General features: G+C 42.3%; 1 protein-coding gene and 1 long non-coding RNA gene across 23 annotated transcripts in view; one reads left to right on the top strand and one right to left on the bottom strand.

Annotated features, from left to right (window-relative positions):
• Positions 1 to 21,544, top strand: part of APBB2 (amyloid beta precursor protein binding family B member 2) — a 365,411-nt gene that overhangs the window by 50,422 nt on the left and 293,445 nt on the right. For 12 of the 18 annotated variants that reach the window (XM_082728836.1, XM_082728826.1, XM_082728835.1 and 9 more), the window contains exon 2: positions 18,712 to 18,869. The exons of the other annotated variants lie outside the window; for them this stretch is intronic. The gene's annotated coding sequence lies outside the window, so the exon portion shown is untranslated. The remainder of the gene's footprint in view (positions 1 to 18,711; positions 18,870 to 21,544) is intronic. 18 annotated transcript variants of the gene reach the window in all.
• LOC309863706 overlaps positions 6,938 to 21,544 on the bottom strand; it is a 36,019-nt gene continuing 21,412 nt past the window's right edge. For all 5 annotated transcript variants that reach the window (XR_014311201.1, XR_014311202.1, XR_014311203.1 and 2 more), the window contains 2 exons: positions 7,396 to 7,538; positions 6,938 to 7,187 (listed from right to left, as the gene is read on the bottom strand). This is a non-coding gene — a long non-coding RNA (uncharacterized lncRNA). The remainder of the gene's footprint in view (positions 7,188 to 7,395; positions 7,539 to 21,544) is intronic.

Genomic DNA, 21,544 nt, shown 5'->3' on the forward strand with positions numbered 1-21,544 from the left:
GGATAACTGATGTTAAGAAATTATGATTCATTTTGATAGGTGTGATAAAGTTAATGTGTTTATGCTTTAAAATATCCTTATTTTTAAGAGGTCCGTACTGAAATATCTGCGGTGAAAGGCTGTGAGGTCTGGGATTTGCCTCCAAACAGCCTGGTGTTGGGTGTGGTGGTGGAGGGGTTGGGACGGAGGTGGGTATGGAGGTAAAACAAGACTGGTTCTGAGTTGGTAATTGTTGAAGCTGGTGGTTGGCTGTGTGGGGATTCATTCATTTTTTCCACTTTTAAGTTAAAAAATGTTTTTAAATCGATGTGTTGTTGATATTGTAAGCTTTTTCTTTTTTTTTTAAATTGAAGTATAGTTGACACTTTCTACTTTTTTATGTGTTTGAAAGTTTCTTTGATAAATGGTATAGAATTCAATAAGGGCTAAGACATGGGTCTTGGTTTCAAAGAGTTGAAAGAACATGAAACTGGGATCTGGGACGCTCAGATTCTAGCCCTGGTCCTCCAGTGACCTGAATGACCTGGAGTCGCCCATTTAACATTTCTGGGTTCCACAGACTCTCCCAAGTAAATGGGTTTATGGATGGTATCCTCCTTGTCAGTGGCTGGGATGCCAGTGGACCTGAAATGCTACACTTTTGAAAGAAATTTTGTGGATGTGCTCTCTGGGAGAAAGATTCTAGAATCAAGGAGTAATGTCCATGAAGAGCTTGGTTTCACTCAAGCTGTGTGTTTGTCAGGTCCTGGTTTCAAACCAGTCACCTGCTTTCCCCTCGGGAAACTGGCAGCATTCTGTAATGCAGGTTGTAACTCTGTAATACAGCATTCTGTAATACAGTTGAGAGGATTTCAGCCACAGAGCAAAGAGATGTTATATAATTAGCTGGGTTTTCTTACTCCTGAGTTATTTCTGTGTGCCTAGTGATGAAGACCTCAGGCTCTGGAGGCCAAGTTCAAATCCCAGCTTAACTACAGGCTTTGTCACCTGGACTGGTTACTTCACCTGCTTGCCTTAGAGGGTTGTGATGAGGATTAAATCAGCCAGTACATACCTGGCACATAGTAATGGCTCAATAAATGGTAGATATCATTTTTTACCAGGTCCTTTAATCTTGTTTGTATTTTGGATTACCAGTTCTTACAGACTTTTTGAAGCTCAAACGCATTTGTCATTTTCAGTTTCTTCCTTCCTCTCTCCCTCTCTTCAGGTTAGAAGCACATTGGAGAGCCCACTGTAGTCCGTGGCAGGCAAGAGGGACACCAAGGAAATCTGGGAAGGGAGTTAGTGACCGGAATTTGCCTCTTGGAGATCACCTGGTCTACTGTTCACTTGCATGCTGATGTCGTGGTTGCCGAGGGGTTTGCCTGAGGTGGCTTAGTCCAGGGCATTGGTGGGACCGCATTTGGAATCCCGTCTTCGGACTGCTGGTTCTTTCTGCGGCCATGTGCAGCTTCCCAAAGTCTCCTTTGGCCTCCTCATTGCTGACTGGGATGCAGTGTGGAGAGAAGAATTCTCTGTGTGCTCTATCTGGTATTAAGAAAAATTATCCCGTCTGTTGAGAAGGAATGGCTGGTAATTCTGTAGCATTCGCAGGGAGGGGAAATGGAAGGAAATGTGGTGTTGCTCATACTCTGACTAATCACTTAGGCAGCAGGGCTCCGTCATTTCCTTTCTGTGGCTTGGTGACTTCTGCCCTTGTCCTTCCTGTCCAGGAAGGCAGCACCTGTGAGCCTCGTCTCCTGCCTGTCCTGCCTCCCCCCCACCCCTCTTCCTTACAACTAGTTTGCCTTGGGCCCTGAATCTTAGGCTTATAGTTGTCTGAATCACTTTCCTGTTTCTCATCCTTAATGTTTCCCAGTAAATAGCATTGTTTCTCCTTAGGCCTGTTGTTTTTCTCAGTGTTATTTCTTGATTGCCTTCATTTTCTGTGGATGCTTCTATTTATTTTCTATTCATTAAGCTGAAAATAGGTTTATAAACTTCTCTTGTTTACTCCAGGGGTGAGATTCCAATTTATAGATTATCTGCTCCCTCTGCTTTTTCTGCAGCTTCGAGGTACTTGGTGGCTCATGCAAATTCCCTAATAAGGCGGAAAGTAATATCTTTATAAGACTTGACAGATTGCATAGTGATCTTATAGAAAAAATAATGTACTAGACTCAAGAGTTGAAAAGGCTTGATTTTTAGCCTGGGTTTTAATTTCCTTTTACAAACCAACTGTTTGGATAATTTTTTTTTTTTTTTTAAACTCCTCCTACTTCAGTTTTCTCATCTGAAAAATGGGAATCTCTAGGGATTGTTGGAAGGTGATGTATTCTCAGCATTGGTTAAGTTCAGTAAGTTCTAGCTCATGTTATGTGGATATTGTGATCCTATTTGAGCTTCATGGTAGCTTTTTTGAGGTATATGGGACGATGTCCCCCATTTTTATCTATTTCCCGTGATTCCTCTATTTCTTTGCTTTTGCCTATGAAGGAAAAAGAGATTTAAAGTGAACACCTTTCAGTTGTACCTACGTAGCTTTAAGACTTGGTAAATTTGAGATTTGCCTTAAAATCTTCTCCTGGAAGAAGAGGCCAGGATCCAGATCCTTCCTTGATCTTTAAGTTCATCTTATTCCTGGTTCAGTAGGACCTGACAAGAGTTGGGGTGGGGTGGGAGGCGTGTGTGTTGGGATGTACCTGAAGCTCCTTCTCCAGTCCCATTTCATTGTCCTTGATTTAGAACCGTGTCCGGGCTTCCCAAGTGCAGCTGATAGGCCGGCTGGTGTGGTGGTGTAGCGGTCTGACCCACTCAGGCTTGAAACTCGGCTCTGCTATGGAATCTCCCCACTCCTTGATTTCTTTCTTTGTACAGTGAGGGCCACAAGGTGATCTTGAGGAAGGGGCCATACATTAAGGCCAGCCATGCTATAGATGCTTAACCCACGTTGGTCCCTTTTCTAGCTGAAAATATATTTCTGATCATGCAATGGGAAACTCTGGCTAAAGAAATTTCGAGCGGCAGCCAGTGGGTTCCAGGGACATTTCGGTAGGCAGTACTACCCTTGGAACCCCCCTAAAACCACTCCCCCACCCCTCTGCCAAGAAAGGCTGGGTTTGGAGAGTTGGAACTTGCTTTCAGCCAACGTTTCTCACTGCCAGGTGGGCATTCTAGCGACATTGCTTTATCAGAATACACGTTCTGGGCTCCAAACCAGACCCGCTGCCCGGACACGCACCTTCTGGACGAGCTTTCCAGGTGCTCCGGTTGCCACCCTGGCTTAGAGCCACTGCTATAGGCAAACCAGAATGACTTTCGAATGTATCTAAAATACAATTCAATTTAGAGAACTTGAGTTGGGTGTAGCTTTCTGAAGAAACACAGCCGTCCTTTTCTGAGAAGAGAGTGTACTCTTGGCCTTGGTCATGGGGGAGGGGGTAGTGCTTTCATAGTAATGACAATAGCTAAGGCAGGTGCTTTACATGTGTTAACCCATTCCGTTCTTGCTGCAGCCCTGTGAGTTAGGGCTGTCCTTATGCCCCTTTGGCATGACTTGGCCAAAGTGACACAGCTAGGCTGGGATAGAGCCCGGTATTGAACCCAGGCAGCGTGGCTCTGGAGTCAGTGGCCTTGTCCCTCATGTTCTTCCTCTCCTTCAATCACAGATAGGACTGCCGTGGAAGAGGGCTTTGGAACATGCAACTGTTACCCAAGGGCTGGTGAAGTTTGGTTAGAACCCATAGCTTCTTCACCGACTTGTTTCTTGGCATGTCCTGGCGGGGTCCCGATTTCTGGAGGAATCCTGCATCAGAGGTGCTGTGGGCGCGGTGGGTAGAGCCCACTGACAGCCCCGCCTCTCCTGTCTACACCCTCCACCATCTCCCTTCTTAGTCAAGTGTTTGTCACTCTTAGAACAAGCTGATCCCAATCTGGAAGTCACTTCTTTGGCTTCTTTTACGGTAGCAAAAACAATAGAATAATTGCTTATTGAAAGTCCCTTTGCGAGAGCCTGTGGACAGTGACTTCCCTTTCCTCTGTTCTTACGAGACAAGAAAACCCAGTTCCCCAGGGTCTGGTGTTCAACGATTGTTTGAGGAGTGGGTTTATGTGGGAGCATCTTCGCAGCCGGGAGCAGAGTACAAATCGCCTGCAGAAGACTTGCTTTAGACTCACCTGCCCAGACAAAAAATTGTGGGGCCCTTGTACAAGGGATGCCAGTGCGAAGTAACAGTCAGCCAGTCACTTGCTGTGTGCCGGGCACTGGGCTAGATCCCTTAGGACACCCACCTTGTCCCCGATTCTCACTCCACCCAGAAGGTAGAGGGTACAGTTCCCATTTTATGGAGGAGGAAACGAACTCCGAAGTTAGATGATGAGTCTCAGGGTCACACAGCTAAGTGAGGCAGTCAGGATTTGAACCCGTTTCTCCCAGGGTCCCAAGCCTGTGAACTTTCTGCAATGCTTCACCCTCATGTCTGTGAAAGAAGACGGTGCATTCAGCCTCACAGCAGACATTAGTTTGTAAATAAAAGTTTTCTTTCTTGGTTTAACATCAGGGTTTTCTTTTGACTGTAAGAAATAAAATAAACATGGTTAAATGTTGTCCTGAAGTAAAGGAAGTAAAAAGGACTGAATGAATGATTGAATGAATGAATGAATGAGTGAGCTGGGCTGGTGGTGGGTGTGTGGAACTTGGGGGACCCTGTCCCCTGGATACTCAGGAACTCTGATCATCTTCTTTTAAACAAGTCTGTTGGGTTTCCCCCAGTTAAAAAATGATATAAAATCAGTTAAAAATGAATTGGGGAGGGTATGTGCTATGGTGAGCACTGTGAATTGTGTAAGACTGATGAATCACAGACCTGTACCTTTGAAACAAATAGTGTACTACATGTTAATGAAAAAAACAAAAAATTAAATTAAATTAAAAAATATATAATATCTGCACCTTGAAGTAGCAACTTGCATTTTAGCCACATTTAAATCCTGACTTCTTTACTCTTGATTTCTTTCCCTTCAATTAATTGAAGGGGCTATTAACTGTTAATTAACTGTTAATTAATTGTTAGTTAATTAACTGTTCCCCCACCTTCTTTTTTCCCAACTATCCTTTCCAGCAGAAGGTTTTGCTTGCCAGGATTATTTGGTTAAAAATGGATAACATATGTAATTTTAAAAGTTCAGATTTCGGGGCGCTTGGGTGGCTCAGTGGGTTGAACCTCTGCCTTTGGCTGAGGTTATGAGCCCAGGGTTCTGGGGTCGGGCCCCTACTTTCCCGTCTCTCTCTCTGCCTGCTTCTCTGCCTGCTTGTGTTCTCTCTCTCTCTCTGTTCAATAAATAAAATCTTAAAAAAAGTTCAGATTTCTTTGAAAAAATATGAAAAGAATAAAGGTATATCCATCCACTTATGAACTACAAATATTAGGATGAGCTTCCCAACAAATGTTGTTATTATAATACTTAACATTCCATTTTCAATTCAGACATTATAGATGCCCTGAGGAAACAGACACAGGGGGAAAACAAGATGTGATCCTATTAATTATGATTTCACTTCTGTGGTTAAAGAGACTTCCAGCTAGAGCCAGCATTGCTTCTTAATTAAATATTTCGCGAGGGCCTTGCAATCTGCTAAACGCCATACTGGCCTTTGATTTCACCTGTTTGTTGGGTGAGAACACCATTTCTGCTCTGAGTTGTTTTTAAAAATTCTCTGCAGCGGCTCTCAGCATAATTTATTAGGTCAGAGTTTAGGAATGTGATTCCATGAAAGCCACTTTTCCACGTGCTTGAAAGGTAACAGCACGTCTGTCTGTGTGTGTGTGCGTACCGTGTCTTTCGGGTTTTCTCTTACTCTACTACTCTCTCCTCTTTCATTTCCTTGCCTTTCTTTGATAAGGTAACAATACTGAAATTAACTTAAATTGTATAGATCCACGTTTCCCGTCAAATGGCCTGCAGACCACCAGCATTATCATCACTCGTGCTTGTTAAAAATATATAGTCTTGCTGTCAGGTGAGCTACTGTCTCTCGATTTTGGCTCAGGTTGTGATCTTAGTGTTGTGAGACAGCCTTGAGCAGGGCTCTGCGTTCAGTGTGGAGTCCGCTTAAGACTCTCTCTCTCCCCCCTCCCTCTGCCCCTCACCCCCAAATAAATAAATAAATTCTTCAAAGAAAATGTATATTCTAGCAACACCATGGATGAACCTAGAAGGTGCTAGGCTAAGTGGATTAAGTCAGAGAAAGACAAATACCATATGATCTCACTTGTATGTGGAATCTAAAAATCAAAACAAATGAATAAACAAACAAAAAGCAGAAGCAGACTCCAAAATACAAAGAACAAACAGAAGGTTCCCAGAGGGGAGGGGGCGGTGGGAGAATGGGCAAAATGGTGAAGGGGTGGGAAATATAGGCTTCCAGTTATGGAATGAATAAGTCACAGGAATAAAAGGCATAGCTTAGGGAATACAGTCAGTGTTGTTGTAAGAATGTTGTGTGGTGACAGATGGTAGCCACATTCGTGGTGAGCAGAGCATGGAGTACAGAGCTCTCCAATCATTGCGTTGTACACATGAAACTAAGGTAACATTGTGTGTTAACTATAATTCAGTTAAAAAATGCATATTCTTGTGCCCCGACCTAGATCTGAATGTGAGAGCTACTGAATTAGAGTTACATGTAGTCACGGTGTTGTCTTTAAATTCTCAGTAAAATGTTCTATTTCTCTCTTTGAATAATCAGGCAATCTCATTTTCTCCTAGAGTAAATGTGCTCTGATTAAAAAACAAAGATGAAAACATTTTAAAAAAACAAAACACTTCCAAAAAGACTCCTGGAATGAGGTTTCAGAATTTGAGAAACTTTCTTTTCCTGAAACTCAAGTTGTTTCTTCATATACCGTGGATATCCTCAAGTTACTATTATTAGCAAACGGCCCAATTCTTTGGATTGTTAAAAACAACAAAAGTTTAATGATGACCAAAGTCATAAAATTGAAGTCCTAGTTCAAGCTACTTGTGGTTTCAAATGAGTCAGAGGAGTTACAGAGTTGGACTGGGTGGGCGAGACTGGGTCCAACCAGATTCTGGGCTGTGCCCATCAGAGCCTTTTCAACATTCTGGGCCCCAGCGTTTTCTATCCGGTAACAGATGGCCTGGGTATGCCGTGACTTCCCTTCTGGTTCTGATGGAGTCGGACCCTGTAGGAGGAGAAATAGAAGATGTTGACACATAGGCCAGTCTGTTGAAGAGAAAGTTTTATCTTGGTGGGAGAGACTTTTAAAAATGAAATACATGAAGGTTGAGGGAACTAGAGCCCATCAGCCCATACAGAATAAGAGTACTGAAGTGAAAAAGAAATGATTGGGAATTTCTTGTACTCATTCAGAACAACAATGCTGTACTCACCTAAATTCCCGGTCATTGAACCGTAATCAGGAAATGGACTTCCTTAAGGCGAGGACCATCGTTTGTTTGACACATTTCATTCGCTGTTGCCAGTACATTTGTGCCATTTTATGGATTCCAGTAGAAGCGGGTGATTGTAGTACCTGGGGAGAACGTTTGTCTTAAATCCTAAAAACTGCCACTATTAGAGGAAAGAAACAAAGCCTCCTGCCTTAAAAGATTCATTCGTTTGAAGCTAATTCCAACAGCTGGAGAATTGGGGAGAAATTGGAGTTTAGTAAATGATGTCTTGATTGTGCTGTTGTATTCCATTTTTCTGTATTCATTTATGGAGAGAATGACGACTATCAAAGGTGTCAAGAATATAAAGACCAGCAGTCCTTAAATTTCAATAATTTATGGACCTCTTTATTTACAGGAAAAAATTTCTCACAAATCCCCAGTACTGACATAAATATTCTTATTATGAAGTAGTTGAAATAGACTCGAGCATAAAAGTAGGTATAAACTCCTTACGCTTCAGCTCTTACATAACTATAAAACAATGACAATTTTATAGAGTAAATTTAAGCACAACTACAAAGCCAGTAAAATGCAAATTAACATTAATTTATTGTGACAGATAATTTTGTTTGGCTAAAATTAAACCTCCCCTTGGAAATGTGACTATGGTTCTGATGCCAAAGTTCTAGTTCTTTTGCGATCTGTATGAAACTCAGTTCTCCTTCCGCTTCCCTGTGTTCGAAGCTTCCTTCACATAAAGCACCATCTTTTGGCTGGAATGTGTGATTTGGGTTTTAATTTAGTTTCATTTATTTTTTTACTTGTCGTTTGATGATTAAAATTATACTACTAGGTGCCATGCCAATCAGAAAGATAAAATGCAAGCTCATTTTTGATCATGCAAGATTTGGAGCTTTGTAACTATTTGTGCATGGGACAGTGGAGGGAAAAGAGGGGTCATTGGTACCTGCCATATTGGGTTTCAGATTTGGATGAGCGTGAATGGTGTCATTGAGCAAAATGTAGAACAAAGGACAAAAAGTAGGTTTAGAGGGAAGATCAGTAGTAGGGGACTTAGGTTTCCAGCAGTATAGTAGTTTTGCATACTCTAGCACACTTCCCCATTGTTATCTGGATTAAAGTATTTTTTTAATATACTTATGGGCTCCCAGAAGCTAAGACATTTCCAAAATCTCCTACCTCAATTAGATCAACCACCAAAGGGAAAATTCAACCCAAGCTGAGGGCTTTGTATATAAACAACCACAAAAGATAGGTGGCCACAGAGGCAAATGCTGTTATCACAACTGTGGTTGGAGACTAAGCCTTTGGTGTGTGGCAAGGTGGAGCAGCCTGCATTCCACCAGGACCTAGGAAAAAACCTAAGGTGACTGGGGTAGGTTGTGCCTATTGGCTTTTGGCAGAAGCAAATGCAGTTCCTTTCTGGAGGAAGGCATCCCTTCTTTGGACCTTAGGATTCTCCTCAGATCAACCAAACATGAGTTCAGAATAAAACATCTCTAGTTCTTCTAGAAAACAAACCACCAAGAGTGAGAGTCACCAGAAATAAACAAAAATACCAATACATTTAGAACCCTGATAACTTTAGGGGCACCTGGGTGGCTCAGTGGGTTAAAGCCTCTGCTTTCGGCTCAGGTCATGATCCCAGGGTCCTGGGATCGAGCCCCGCATCAGGCTCTCTGCTCAGCAGGGAGCCTGCTTCCTCCTCTCTCTCTGCCTGCCTCTCTGCCTACTTGTGATCTCTGTCTGTCAAATAAATAATAAACAGAATCTTAAAAAAAAAAAAAAGAACCCTGATAACTTTAGATATTAAAATTATGATATAGAATATAAAATAATAATGTTGGAAATGTTTTAAGAAATAGAATAATCACAAATCATGAGATAAAAATTAACCAGGGATATTATGTAGCCATAAAAAGAAGGAAATGTTGCCTTTTGTGACCTCTTGGATGGGCCATGAGGGCTTTATGTTAAGTGAAAGAAATCAGAGAAAGACAAATATTGTATGTTCTCTCTTATATGTGGAACTAAAAAACCCCAAATTCATAGAAACAGAGAACAGATTGGTGATTGCTAGAGGAGAGGGGTGGGGGAAATGGGGAAGGTGGTCAAGGTACAGACTTCTAGTTATAAATAAATTCTGGGATATGATACATAGCATGGTGACTAGAGTTCACAATACTGTTTTTTTATATTTGAAGGTTGCTAAGAGAATAGATCTTAGAAGTTCTCATTGAGGAGTTACCTGGGTGGCTCAATCGGTTCAGTGTCTGCCTTCTGCCTTAGGTTTAGGTCATGATCCCAGAGTCCTGGAATCAAGCCCCACATCTGGCTCCCTGCTCAGCGGGGAGTTTGCTTCTCCCTCAGCCCCTCCCCTTCTCTTTCATGTGTGCCCCCCCCCAAATAAATGAAATATTAAAAAAAATAGTTATCAGAAGAAAAAAATTGGTAGTTCTGTGAGGTGATCGATGTTAATAAAACTTACTTTAGTAATCATTTTGCAATATATATAAATATCGAATCATTATGTTGTACCTTAAACACCTTAAACTGATAACAGTGTTATATGTCAATTATATCTCAATAAAATGGGGGGAGGAGGGGTAAGAGTGTATATAAAAGCAGTATAAATCTAGGTGTTTTTGTTGTTACTGAAAAGAAAATTGACCAGGGAGATTTGGAAAAATATAAACAAACAAAAACACCACCTAAGGAAAAAATTGTAACTGTTGAAATAATAATTTGGTAATTAGAAATAATTTGGTAATTTGAAGATCTGGTGTATAACATCCAGAGAGGGTTTATGAAGGACATAAATGACCAGTGTTCCTTAAATTCAAGTAATTAATGGACAGATAAGGGAAGTACAACATAACCTAATTAGGATAAATAAAAAGAAATCCATGTCTACGTATAGGAAAACTTAAATACACCAAAATAATAAAGATGATCTTAAGAATACCCAAAAAGAAAAGGCTGATTGTTCATCAAGGGAATAATACACTGACTTCTCAACATAAAAGAAAATACTCCTGATTGTATATCAGCAAAACTGCCATTCAAGAAAAAGGCAGAATAGACTTTCCAAAAACCTAAAACTTGTCACAGCAGACCTTTATTAAGAAGCTTCTAAAACTTCAGGAAGAAGAAAGTGGTTCTAGGAGAAAGAGCTGAGATGCAAAAAGGAGTGATAAATTGATAAACATATAGATTAAAATTAAAATTAAAGTTTTTTGAATTTTTTTAAATTTAAAAATGAAAATTGTCCTCAGTCATACTAGCCGCATTTCAGTGCACATGTGGCTAGAGGCTACTATTGTATTGAGTAACAATTCCATCATTGAAGAAAATTCTGGTGAACGGCAGTGTTGTAGAACAATGGAAGGGAAATATATTAAGATAATCTTTGCTGTTCATTTTAAGATGCCATTGTTTGTAGGAGCCACCATTATACTATGTGTAAAAAATTTTAAGGAAAACATTGCCCGACTATTTTTTAAGAGTTTATTTTTAAGCAATCTCTAACACCCATGGTGGGGCTTAAACTTAACCACCCTGAGATCAAGAGTTGCATGCTCCACGGACTGAGCTAGTCAGGCATCTACCCCTATTGCCAGAATTTTTCAAGATGCCCTTTTTAGAAGACACATCTCAATATTACCTATGTGAACATGTGAAGAAATGTGCCTCTTAGGCTGGTGGCCAATGGGTTAGAATATTAATGGCCTGGGTGTCCAGGAGTGGTGATTCATGTAGGTTGGGCATAGAGCAGTCAAGGGAAGGGTCTGGCCTGGAGACAAAGCATGGTGTGTACTTGACCTACCGTACGTCTCAATGAGTGTTTGATGAATGACTGGGGGATGTACTGCGTGGGTATATGGGAGTCATCAGAGTACCCTGTAGCTGGGCCTGGCAATGTGGTTGAAGTCACCAAAAGATATGTATGAAGTCTGAGGAGAATCAGAATGAAGCCTTAGTGAACATCGTTGGTATTCTTGTGGTCATGCAAAAGGGAGCCTCAGGAGGAGCCTGAGGAAGAGCCTTGAGAGAGGTGAGGAAGAACTGGGAAGTCTTGGGGCCACCTGAGAATAAGGGTGCGGAGGTGAGATGTTCAAAGACCCTGACAAGATAAGACTTAATGTATTCCTGAAGTAAGTGTCAGCCTGCTCTGTGTGATAGGGGAAGCATTGACAATCACCAAGGCATTAATAATTATTTCTGCCAGGGCATCCAAGGAGACTTCCAGAAGGAGGTCGTATCAGGGCTGGGCTTCAGAGGACGAACGCTTGGCACCTCTGAGTGGGAGGGCAGGGCAGTCTGGGCAGATGCAGTAACGCAAACAAAATCTTGAAGTTGTGAGAAGGTGTTGTGTGAAGGCCTTGGCAGTAATTCCTAATGAGCTGGACTTTGTTGTGTCCAGCTTCTTTCTAGGTAAATCTCGTGTTGATGAAGGAGCATCCGCTCCTAAGATCAGAAGTGTGCCCTTTACTAATCTCCAGTTGGAAGGCCATTAAGATAACTCTGCAGACCTGACCAGATACCTCCCAGTGCTCTAAACAGATCGTACTTCATACCTGATTTCCAGAACAGTATCTTAAATGCAGAATTTGACTGAATTTTGGGTTTTAAGCTTTGTGTGAAAAACTGTAATGCCTACGTTACGTTACAGATGTGGTAGCCATAGGCCATCCTGAGACTACAGAGCGGAAAAGAGACTTGGCTTGCTGGCATTTCACCAGATGCTAAGAAAATATGGGGCTGACCTGAGTGAACAATCCCAGGCCTTTGATTTTAAAGCCAGGTAACATTAGTCAAGTCCCTTGGACTTCTTTATGCCTCAAATTTCCCTGTTTAAAAATAGGCATATAATAATAGTTCCCACTTCAGGATGAATGTGATGATTCATGGAAAGCTCTTCACAAGACAGTTACCCATTATTATGATAAAAGTATGTCAGGGAAGCCTGGTAGTGCAGTAGGTTAAGCACCAGACTCTTGATTTCAGCTCAGGTCATGATCTCGGCATCCTGGGATCGAGCCCTGCATTGGTCTCCGTGCTCACGGTGGCATCTGCTTAAGATTCTCTTCTCCTTCTGCCCCTCCCCGCCATGTGCACATTCTCTTTCTCTCTCTCTGTACAATAAATAAATAAAATCTTAAAAAAAAAGAAGTAATCCATACTTTTTTTCTATAAGGCAATAGAGTAAAACCAGTGGTTCCCAATCATGGCTCTGCCTCTACCATCATGTAGGGACAGATTAAAAAAAAAAACAAAGATTTCCCAGACACTCCCCCAGACCTGGTATGTATGTCAGGGTACTTGGGCTTTGGACTTCGTATTTTTGGTAAGAACTCCAGGTTTCAGAAGCCTTCCCCTGAAGTTGTATATCATTTTGGTCATTTATATTTGGATATTTGCTTTTTTCTTTGCTAAACCTTATTTTGAACATTGGCTCTTGCTGTTTGTCGGTTACGTGAGCTTTCAGGTTATAAATCCGGGTCCATGTGTGGATCTTGATGGCCTCCCTTCTTACTTGTCTTCCCCTCTCTCATCGTCCCCTTCTGCTCTGTCCCCTACTGAATTTTTAGACAGTTGGGTTGACAGTGTCCTGGACAGCCTAGTTCTCAGGCCCTTTTTATTTATTTTTGTAATGAAACAGATTTAAAAAAGAAACTTTGCTAAGGCAGACATTTGGCATGTTAAAATTGAACTTCAGTTTCGTTTCTAAAATAAATAATTCCACTTCTTTTATTCTTTAAAAAAAATGACTGCTCCAGGAAATGCTTCTAAAATAACTGATATTCCCCTTGTTAAAACCAGGGTTGTTACTGGATGGATTCCAGCGAGTGTTCTTTTTCCTGGGATGGGGGGTGGGCAGGGGGGAGGACAGGGACAGTGTGGAGAGAGTGCATTACTCCAGGCCAACACACACAGATTGTAGTCCCTCACACCAAGTAGAGCACACGAAGTAGTTCATATAATGGCAGTAGATTATTTGGAATATTGTAAAATGTGGTCTGGAAATTAAGAAGGAAAATGTTTACTGTATCTAGATCAACTAGAATATTCCTTTTAACTTTGGTGTGGAGGTCTTTTGGTGGAAGGAATCAAGGGGTTGCTGCAGAAACAGCCTGGCTGCTTCCTCTATTTAGTTCATAGATTTTACATTTCATACGAATGAGGAATGACTGAAATGTCAGCTTTATCAGGCTGGAAATTTTGGTCAGTGCTTTAATTCCCAGCACTTAGATAGTGCCTGGCACATAGTAAGTGCTCAAGAAAAGTATATAAAGGAATGGACTAACAACGATTAGACAGCTCAGGGCTCCTGGGTGACTCAGTGGGTTAAGCGACTGCCTTCGGCTCAGGTCATGCTCCCAGGGTCCTGGGATCGAGCCCCACATCAGGCTCTCTGTTCAGCAGGGAGCCTGCTTCTCTCTCTCCTACTCCCCATGCTTGTATTCCCTCTCTCGCTGTGTCTCTCTCTGTCAAAAAAATAAATAAAAAATTAAAAAAAAAACAAAACCAATTGGATAACCCAGACTAAAAATGACATCTACCACTTTGTGCTGCAAAACTTCCTCAAGAACCATGTAAAGTGGGGCGCTGGCCGGGTGGCTCAGTCGGTTAAGCTCTGCCTGTGACTCGGGTCACGATCTCAGTGTCCTGGGATCGAGCCCCCAGTTGGGCTCCAAGCTCAGCTTGAGTCTGCTTGTCCTTCTCCCTCTATTTCTACCCCCTGCTTTCTTTCTCTCTCAAGTAAGTAAAATCTTCGTTTTAAAGTCCTTGCAGGAAGGGACTGGGTCTCCTCTCCATGGTTGGGTCCTCAGTGCCTTATCTGGCAGCATTGCCGTTTCTTAGTAAATATTTGTTGAATGAACGTATAGTGTTAAATTTCTATAATGTTTTCTTCTTTGGTTTTATCAGTTGGCAATCCCGGGGACTCGGCTGAGAGTACCACCCCAGTTTCACAAATGAGGAAACAAAGGTTAAAGAGAATAAATTAGTTATTTCACAAATCCACAAGTCCTAAGTAGCAGAGCTAGGACTACAAGCTCTTAATCTGCTCATTTCTTCATCCCCTGTTCTTTCCAGAACAGCCTTTAAAACCTTAATAAGCGTAAATTCCCACTCTTTGCTCCCGGAGTGGAAACCCTATGTCCTTGAGAGCATGAGACGGGAAGTTACCATATGAAACCTTTCCAAATTACCTAATGGCCTCCCCATCAGTGACAATTTTTGTTGGGTGCCTGTTGGATTATTCATAATAGGTCTTTCTAACTTGCCTGTGATGGGTGCCTGTTATACATTCTTTTTGGGGGAAAAAAACCAACCAAACAAAAAAATTTAATGCAATCTTCTTTGCTCCCAAACATTTTAAGGTGTAAATTGATTAATACTGTGAATCTACATTTTTAAAGTCAAATTTTCAGGAGAGCCTGGGTGGCTTAGTCACTTAAGCACCTGACTCTTGGTTTTGGCTCGGGTCGTGATCTCAGGGTCGTGGGATCAAGCCTCGCATCGAGCTCTGAGCTCAGTGCGGGTTCTGCTTGTCTCTCTCCCTCTGTTCCTCTCTCTCTTTCTCTCAAATCAATCAGTCTTTAAAATAAAATTTCCAAGGTGATGAGAGGAATGTTCTCCAGTGTATTTTTGCCTGGTCCTGCGGGTCATTTTGAGATAGAAATTTCTGAAGTGTTGAATTGGCTTGGCTGGTATTTCTGGATTCGAGCTCAAGAAGGAGAAACCTTCCCGGTGATATTAGAATAGAAAAAATACAACGCCAGCCAAACACTGAAGAGTCTCAAATTGTGGCAAACATCTGGGTGCACATTTTGCCAAAGGCGTTCTACTGAAGCTAAAGACGGAGTAACACGCAGCCGAGGTTCCAAGAAAGAATTTCAAAATCTATGAAATCTGATCTAATCCTAATTTATGTTTCTTCTCTGTTGGGAAAGATCATTTGGTAGCTCCAGCAAGATTCTGTCCGATTGGATTAGTGGGTGAGATTTGATCCTCTCAGACCACTGCATCTGAACGTAACCGTCATTACCTTACAAATAACTTTAGAGAGTTACTCAAACAATACCCCAAAGCTTTGATTTCACTGCGACACGGTAACACGGATCTAATTCCCTTTGCCCGCTGTGGACATTGACCTTGAATATTAGAACAGAGACATCGAGGGGAATAAATAAATTGCCAGTATTGTGTTTCCTCCAGGATCCAGCCATGGGAATGGACGGTAGGGACTCGAGGAGCAGTTTTGCGTGGATGAAAAAACAAAAAACCAAACCAAAACAAAACCCTGCATTTTCTTTTTTCTCCGGGTGCCTGGCTTCTCAAATGAGGCGAGACGAGCTGTCGTGTTTGTTCTGGCTCTTACAAAGCGAGATCACATTCTCCCTCGACGGGGCTTTTTTTTTTATTAGCAGCCTCACAGCCCATGCCTTTGTTGTCCGGCTGCACAGTAGGACAGGCTCTCGGGCAGGGCGCTCCGTGCAGGTTTTCCAGGGAGCGTTTGACATCCGTCCTCTTCTCTCCCCTGGCTTTTCAGACTATCCACATCGTGTGCGACTCTCGGGTTTCTGATTGGGGCGGCAGGGATACTGCAGGTGGCTGTTAAGAAAGATGTAGCGGTGAGCAGCGTTTCAAATAACTTCAGAGAAAAGAGGGGAATCTTGCACCCTCTCTGAGGTTTGTATCAGACAGAAGACAGGAAGTATTAGGATTTTGTTGCATTTTTTTCTCAGCAACTCTTACTTAGTTAATTTTTGAAACCACTCATGTCTTCCCACTATGATTTGGGTCATTTGGTGGAGAAGAGGCTGTGACCATCCATCACTTGTTTCCAACGGGTGGGGTGAGCACCCATCCTTCTTACCTCTTGCAGGTGGGGTCAGGGCAAGGATTGCGTTATCTTGTTGAAAACCTTTTGTCCTGCTTTGAGCTGTGGGCATGCGCTGTTGTCCACAGGGCAAGTAGTAGGACCAGCAAGCTTTCAGTGTGATCGGCAGTTTCTGGTCAGGACACCTGCTGCCTGAGCACAGTGCGACCATTGTTTCTCTGATCGAGCGTGCTCCGGGCGCAGCCACCACATCTTTTTTAGCCTGCACTTGAGTCTTTGTTTTTTTTTATTTTTTATTTTTTTCCCCTGCATGCATTTCATTTTTGGTGGAACAAATGTCTGTCTTGTTCTTCTGGTTTTGCTGGTATGAATTTAACGTGTGCGTGTTTCCTACCAACTTGTATTTCGAAGTGTGCCTGCTGAGCCACATTGCCGTGGGAAGAGGACTGGGTCAGAGTGAAGGCAGGTGATCTGGGCTTTGATCCCTGATTCTCTCGTCCCGGCTGCGTGGCCTCAGGAAAGCCATTGAGACTCTTAGGGCATCCAGGGTCTTCATTTGTAATCTGAGGGAGTTTTGGGGTTCTAGGAATGATGGCTTGCCACGTCCTCTAGTGTTACGATTCCACCACTGTGTTTTGTGTTTTCTGGGATGCCGAGAGTGTCAAAAATGGAGGGGTCAAGTGTTCACGATCGTTGGGCTCCTGTGCGACAGTAACACCAGGAGGCGCTCTTTTTAATTAAGCAAAAATTAATAGGGTATGGCCAGTGATAGAAAGGTTTGGATGCAATCAGTTAAAGGAGGAAAATACCTATGGTTTTCTTGTCTCTTTGTGGCAAGTTTGCAGTAAACAAACACACGTTTCTTACTTCTAGGAAACTAGTGTTCTTCGGCCCTGGAAATGTTATTTGGACACTTGGGTTTTGAACTTCTAAATTAGGAATTATTGAGCTCAGATAAATGAAGACTTCTTAATTTATTAGCTCTTATTGTTCAAGTGAGAAGAAACCCACAGATCAGGCTAATATAAGAGGGGCACCAGTTGCTGATTTGTGTCCCCATCATGTTTAATAAAAATCTTACTGAAAAATATTCTGGTTCTGTAAATGATACATAGGAGTTGTGGAAAATTTGGAAAACACCAAGAAGGAAAGACAAATAAGCTTCTAATTCCATGACCCAGAAATAGTTCTTTCTTCGTACTTTTGTGTCTTTAATTATATACTTAGTTTGTAGAAAAAAATTGGGATCATACCATACATATATAACTTAACTGTGCTCCTTTCGAGATGATTTTTGGGCTTGAGCTTTCAAGAGAAGGTGGAGATTAATGTAATATTATGCTTGGCACTCTTGTGACAGGGTCTGTTTTGCCTTACAGAAATAGAATTGTAGTCCTAGTATCTGAAAATAGCATTTGTCCTCTTCCCTCTTGAACAGACTTTCAATAGTTAGCATATATAGATGTTGTCATATTGAATAGTATAATGAACAAATGAGGACTTCTTAATTTATTTGTTTTAATAGTTCACTGATTGCTTTTCTAAGGTTTCCTCACTTTGGCTTTCTGTACCAGAATTGCTAGCTGTAATATCAGTGAGCAGAAGTTATTTTAACACTGTTTTTCTAGACGCCTTCATTCCTCAGGCTGAAGCATGGTTGCTGGCGTGGGCTAGGCCACAGCTTTGGCACGAAGGAGGATGCTTAAGAAATTCCTTTTGCCCAAATATATGATGCGTTTGGTAATATTTATAATTTACTTGTTGAATATTGGTTTAATATGTCATTTTCTCCATTGGGAAATGAAAGATGATTAGTTTCCCCTTTTGGATTATTTAGCCTATAAAATTTTCTGTTACACCATTTGCTTTGCATCGAACATGCATTCTAAATCCCGAACCACATTGGAATTCTTTATGACCTTCCCTTATGTGTCTTTCGGTGGTGCCCTTTGAAGTCCTGAAATGTTTTTATATTTGATTGAGATTAAATCTGGGTTTCATTTTACTTTTTAAAACATATTGAGCAAGTTAATTTTCTGTTCGAGTTCCTAAGGGGAATGATTCTAGCCCTCTGTGTCCCAAGAATTCAGACTGAGCCTTGCCAGAACATTCCTGTGGTTTTCCACAGGGCAGATCACTGTGTTCATGAAATTTTAGTTGTAGCTTATGTTTTCTGTGGTTAATTAAAACATCTGGCTTTTGCATTTTCCACAAACAGAGTCTAATCGTTTGGCCGAACCTTTTCAATAATGATTAAATGCCTCAGTCCTTTAGGATAGCCCAGACTTGTCCTTCGGACACCTTACTTGCTGTTGTCTCTGTTCATTAATGACCTTAAACAGTTGGAAAACATTTGGGGTTATCCTGCCAAACACAGACAAATGAGAGAGAGAGAGAGAGAGAGTTGATGAATCTGTCCAATGGCTCTGGCTTTTCCCCTGCAGGTCGGAGCTGCTGTGGGTGAGCTGCTGTGGTCCGTGGCCAAGCATGCTGCTGTGGCCGGATCTGGCCAGCCGTGGAACAGAAACATTTGCTGGATGGAAAATCCATAAAAGAAAGCTCCTGTGAAAGCCGGAGACAGACGCTAACTAAGTAAAATCAGGTTAGTATCAGAGAGGCTGAATGAAGCGGATCGGGTCAGCTAGGGAAAGGCTGTTTGGTTTATTCCAGAACATGTTTCTGGAACAGCCCCAGATAGCCCTTCCCAGTTATTAGAGAGTCCTAGCATTGCAGACATGGCCGGTAGATCCTGACGTATCTCCGTGCGCGGTGAATCGTCATCTTTCTTCTTCGTCCTCTGCCCCGTCCCTTTGCCCGTCTTCCTCTCCTCTTTCAGAGAAGAGCAAGTCTTTAGCACCGCGTATGAAGAAGGCCCCAGCCCGAGGCTCCCCATAACAACCGCGGTGATCTTGGCTTGACTTTGGAGAGAAACCCTCTTCTTGAGAAAGCATGGGCTCGCACTGGTGCCTTCTGACTTGACCTCCTTTGTGTCTTCACACTGGGAAGCGGGGAGTCATGGAGACCTGCCATTTCTGGTGGGGGCGCTTTGGCCCTGGTTTGCGTGGCAAGATTTTACTTACTCTTCTCTCCCCTTAGACAAAAGCTAGCAACATGTTCATTTTTGGCAGTGCGTGCATTTGGCATGAAGATACTCCCGTAGCACAGGAGAAAAGAAGTGTCCTGAAAATAAGAGGAGTATAGAGTAATGCAGAATGGCCTGACGGTAGACCAGCAGAATGAACTGATGCAGGAAGGTGGGGATCATTCCTTCTGAGAACGTGTGCTGTCCCCACAGGAGAGGCACAGAACACAAGCTGTTGGGTATTCCGGGGGTAACTCAGCATTAGACATCATGAACAGTCCATGAAACTCACCAGACAGGAGCGCATCAGCAGTCTTGAGACCCTGTGAAATAGTGACTGTCTGTTGACTTGACCCGCCCACCATCCCTTTACCCCTTTCAGATTTTCCTTGGGCAGTTAGTCACCCTTCCTTTGTTGTCAGCCTGTATGGAAAGGGGAGGTGACCTCACTGGCTCTGTCCAGGGCATGTGACATAAGTGTGGTTAGTCAGGGTCACAAGGATGGGTTTATGGAGGACTCCGTATTTTCACTGACCATTGTGAAAACTGACCACTGTTGAAAAGACCATTTTCCTTTTCGTAGGTTTGTTAAGCTGGAGTGGCTAGTTTCCCTGCTTTGCCATCCTTTAGGGAAAGCCTTTCTGAGAATGAAGTTAACACAGAGAAGATTAGAGCAGGGAGATGCAGGAAGTGAGATGAAGGAGTGGGGAGACACACACACACACGCACACACGCGCACACATACGCACACAAACCCATGACCCCAGGGGCACACACACACGCACGCACGCACGCACACACACACACACACACACACACCCATGACCCCAGAGGCAGCACCACCTAAAGCCAGCAACCCTGGCTTCACTTTCAGGGCAGGTTAGGGAGTTCGTTTGAAATAGATCCCCATCACTTAGATCTAAACAGGTCCTGTTGGGAAGGCCTCCTTCTAGTTGTGAGGCCTGAAGGGGGAGATGATTGGCGCTCCCTGTCTTCAGGGGCTCCCAGCGGAGGGGATGGGCCGGATCCGTACTCTGACACACAGTGTGAAAAATGTTTTCACTAGCGGTGAGAGCGAAGTTCTCTGGGAGTAGGGGTACAATTATGAATTCTGCTGGGTTTTGGAGAGACTGGCAGAGCGCTGTTATTTAACAAAGGGAGAAGTAGAATTTAGTCCTTGGGAACATTTAACGAAATACATTTAATTCAATTACTTGCTTTTTGAGTCTGGAAGAAAGAGAGGCTTTCTAGAGCTTGCAGTTAAAGTAAATAGCAGATAAGGAAGATAATTTCAGAGCTTCACTAGTAGTAGAATCCTGGTGTTTACTGTAAACACAATTGTGTTGGGAGCAGCCAAATGAGAGGTTATCAGAAAGCTGTCCCGAGTTTATTTAAACAGCGCAGGCTGAGGATTCCTCTTCTCAATAAAACCTCAGTAGGCTTTCTGCTCAAGTAGAATTCCAAGCACATCATGAATTTTAAAATTTATTTCTTCTTCTTAATGTTAGGCTTTATTATTATGGCATTTTAAAAATAATCGACCGTGCTTTTTTACTTTTACTTTTTATTATTTATTTATTTAATTAAAAATATATTTTATATTTATTATATATGTATATTTGTTGTTTATTTGTTTGTTTTTGAGAGAGAGACAGAGAGGGAGATTGTGCACAGGGTTAAGGGGGTGGGCGGGAGGAGTAGAAATAGAGGGAGAGAGAGAGAATCTTAGGCAGGATCCATGCCCTGCGTGGAACCCAGCATAGGGCTCTATCTGAGATCATGACCTGAGCCGAAATCAAGAGTGGGATGCTTAACCAGCTGAGCTGCCTAGGTGCCCCTGTTTGCTTTTTCAAATTAACAGATTTTATTTTGGGAGGGGAGTTTTAGGTTACAGAAAAATTGAGCAGAGAGTATAGAATGTTCCCACATACCCCAACTACCACTCAGAGTTTTCCCTGTTAATATCTTGCATCAGTTTCGTACACTTGTTACAGTGGATTAGCCAATATTGATACATGATTATTAATTAAAGTTCATAGTTTACACTAGGGTTCACTCTTTGTGTTGTACATTATGTGGGCTTTGACAAATAAATGATATGTATGTATCATTATAGAGTCACACAGGATGGTTTCAGTGTCCTAAAAATTCCATATTCTGATTATTCATCCATTTTCCCTTCTCTCTGAATTCCT

Source organism: Mustela nivalis (genome assembly GCF_964662115.1).
Source record: "Mustela nivalis genome assembly, chromosome: 4".
NCBI classification, from domain to species: domain Eukaryota; kingdom Metazoa; phylum Chordata; class Mammalia; order Carnivora; family Mustelidae; genus Mustela; species Mustela nivalis.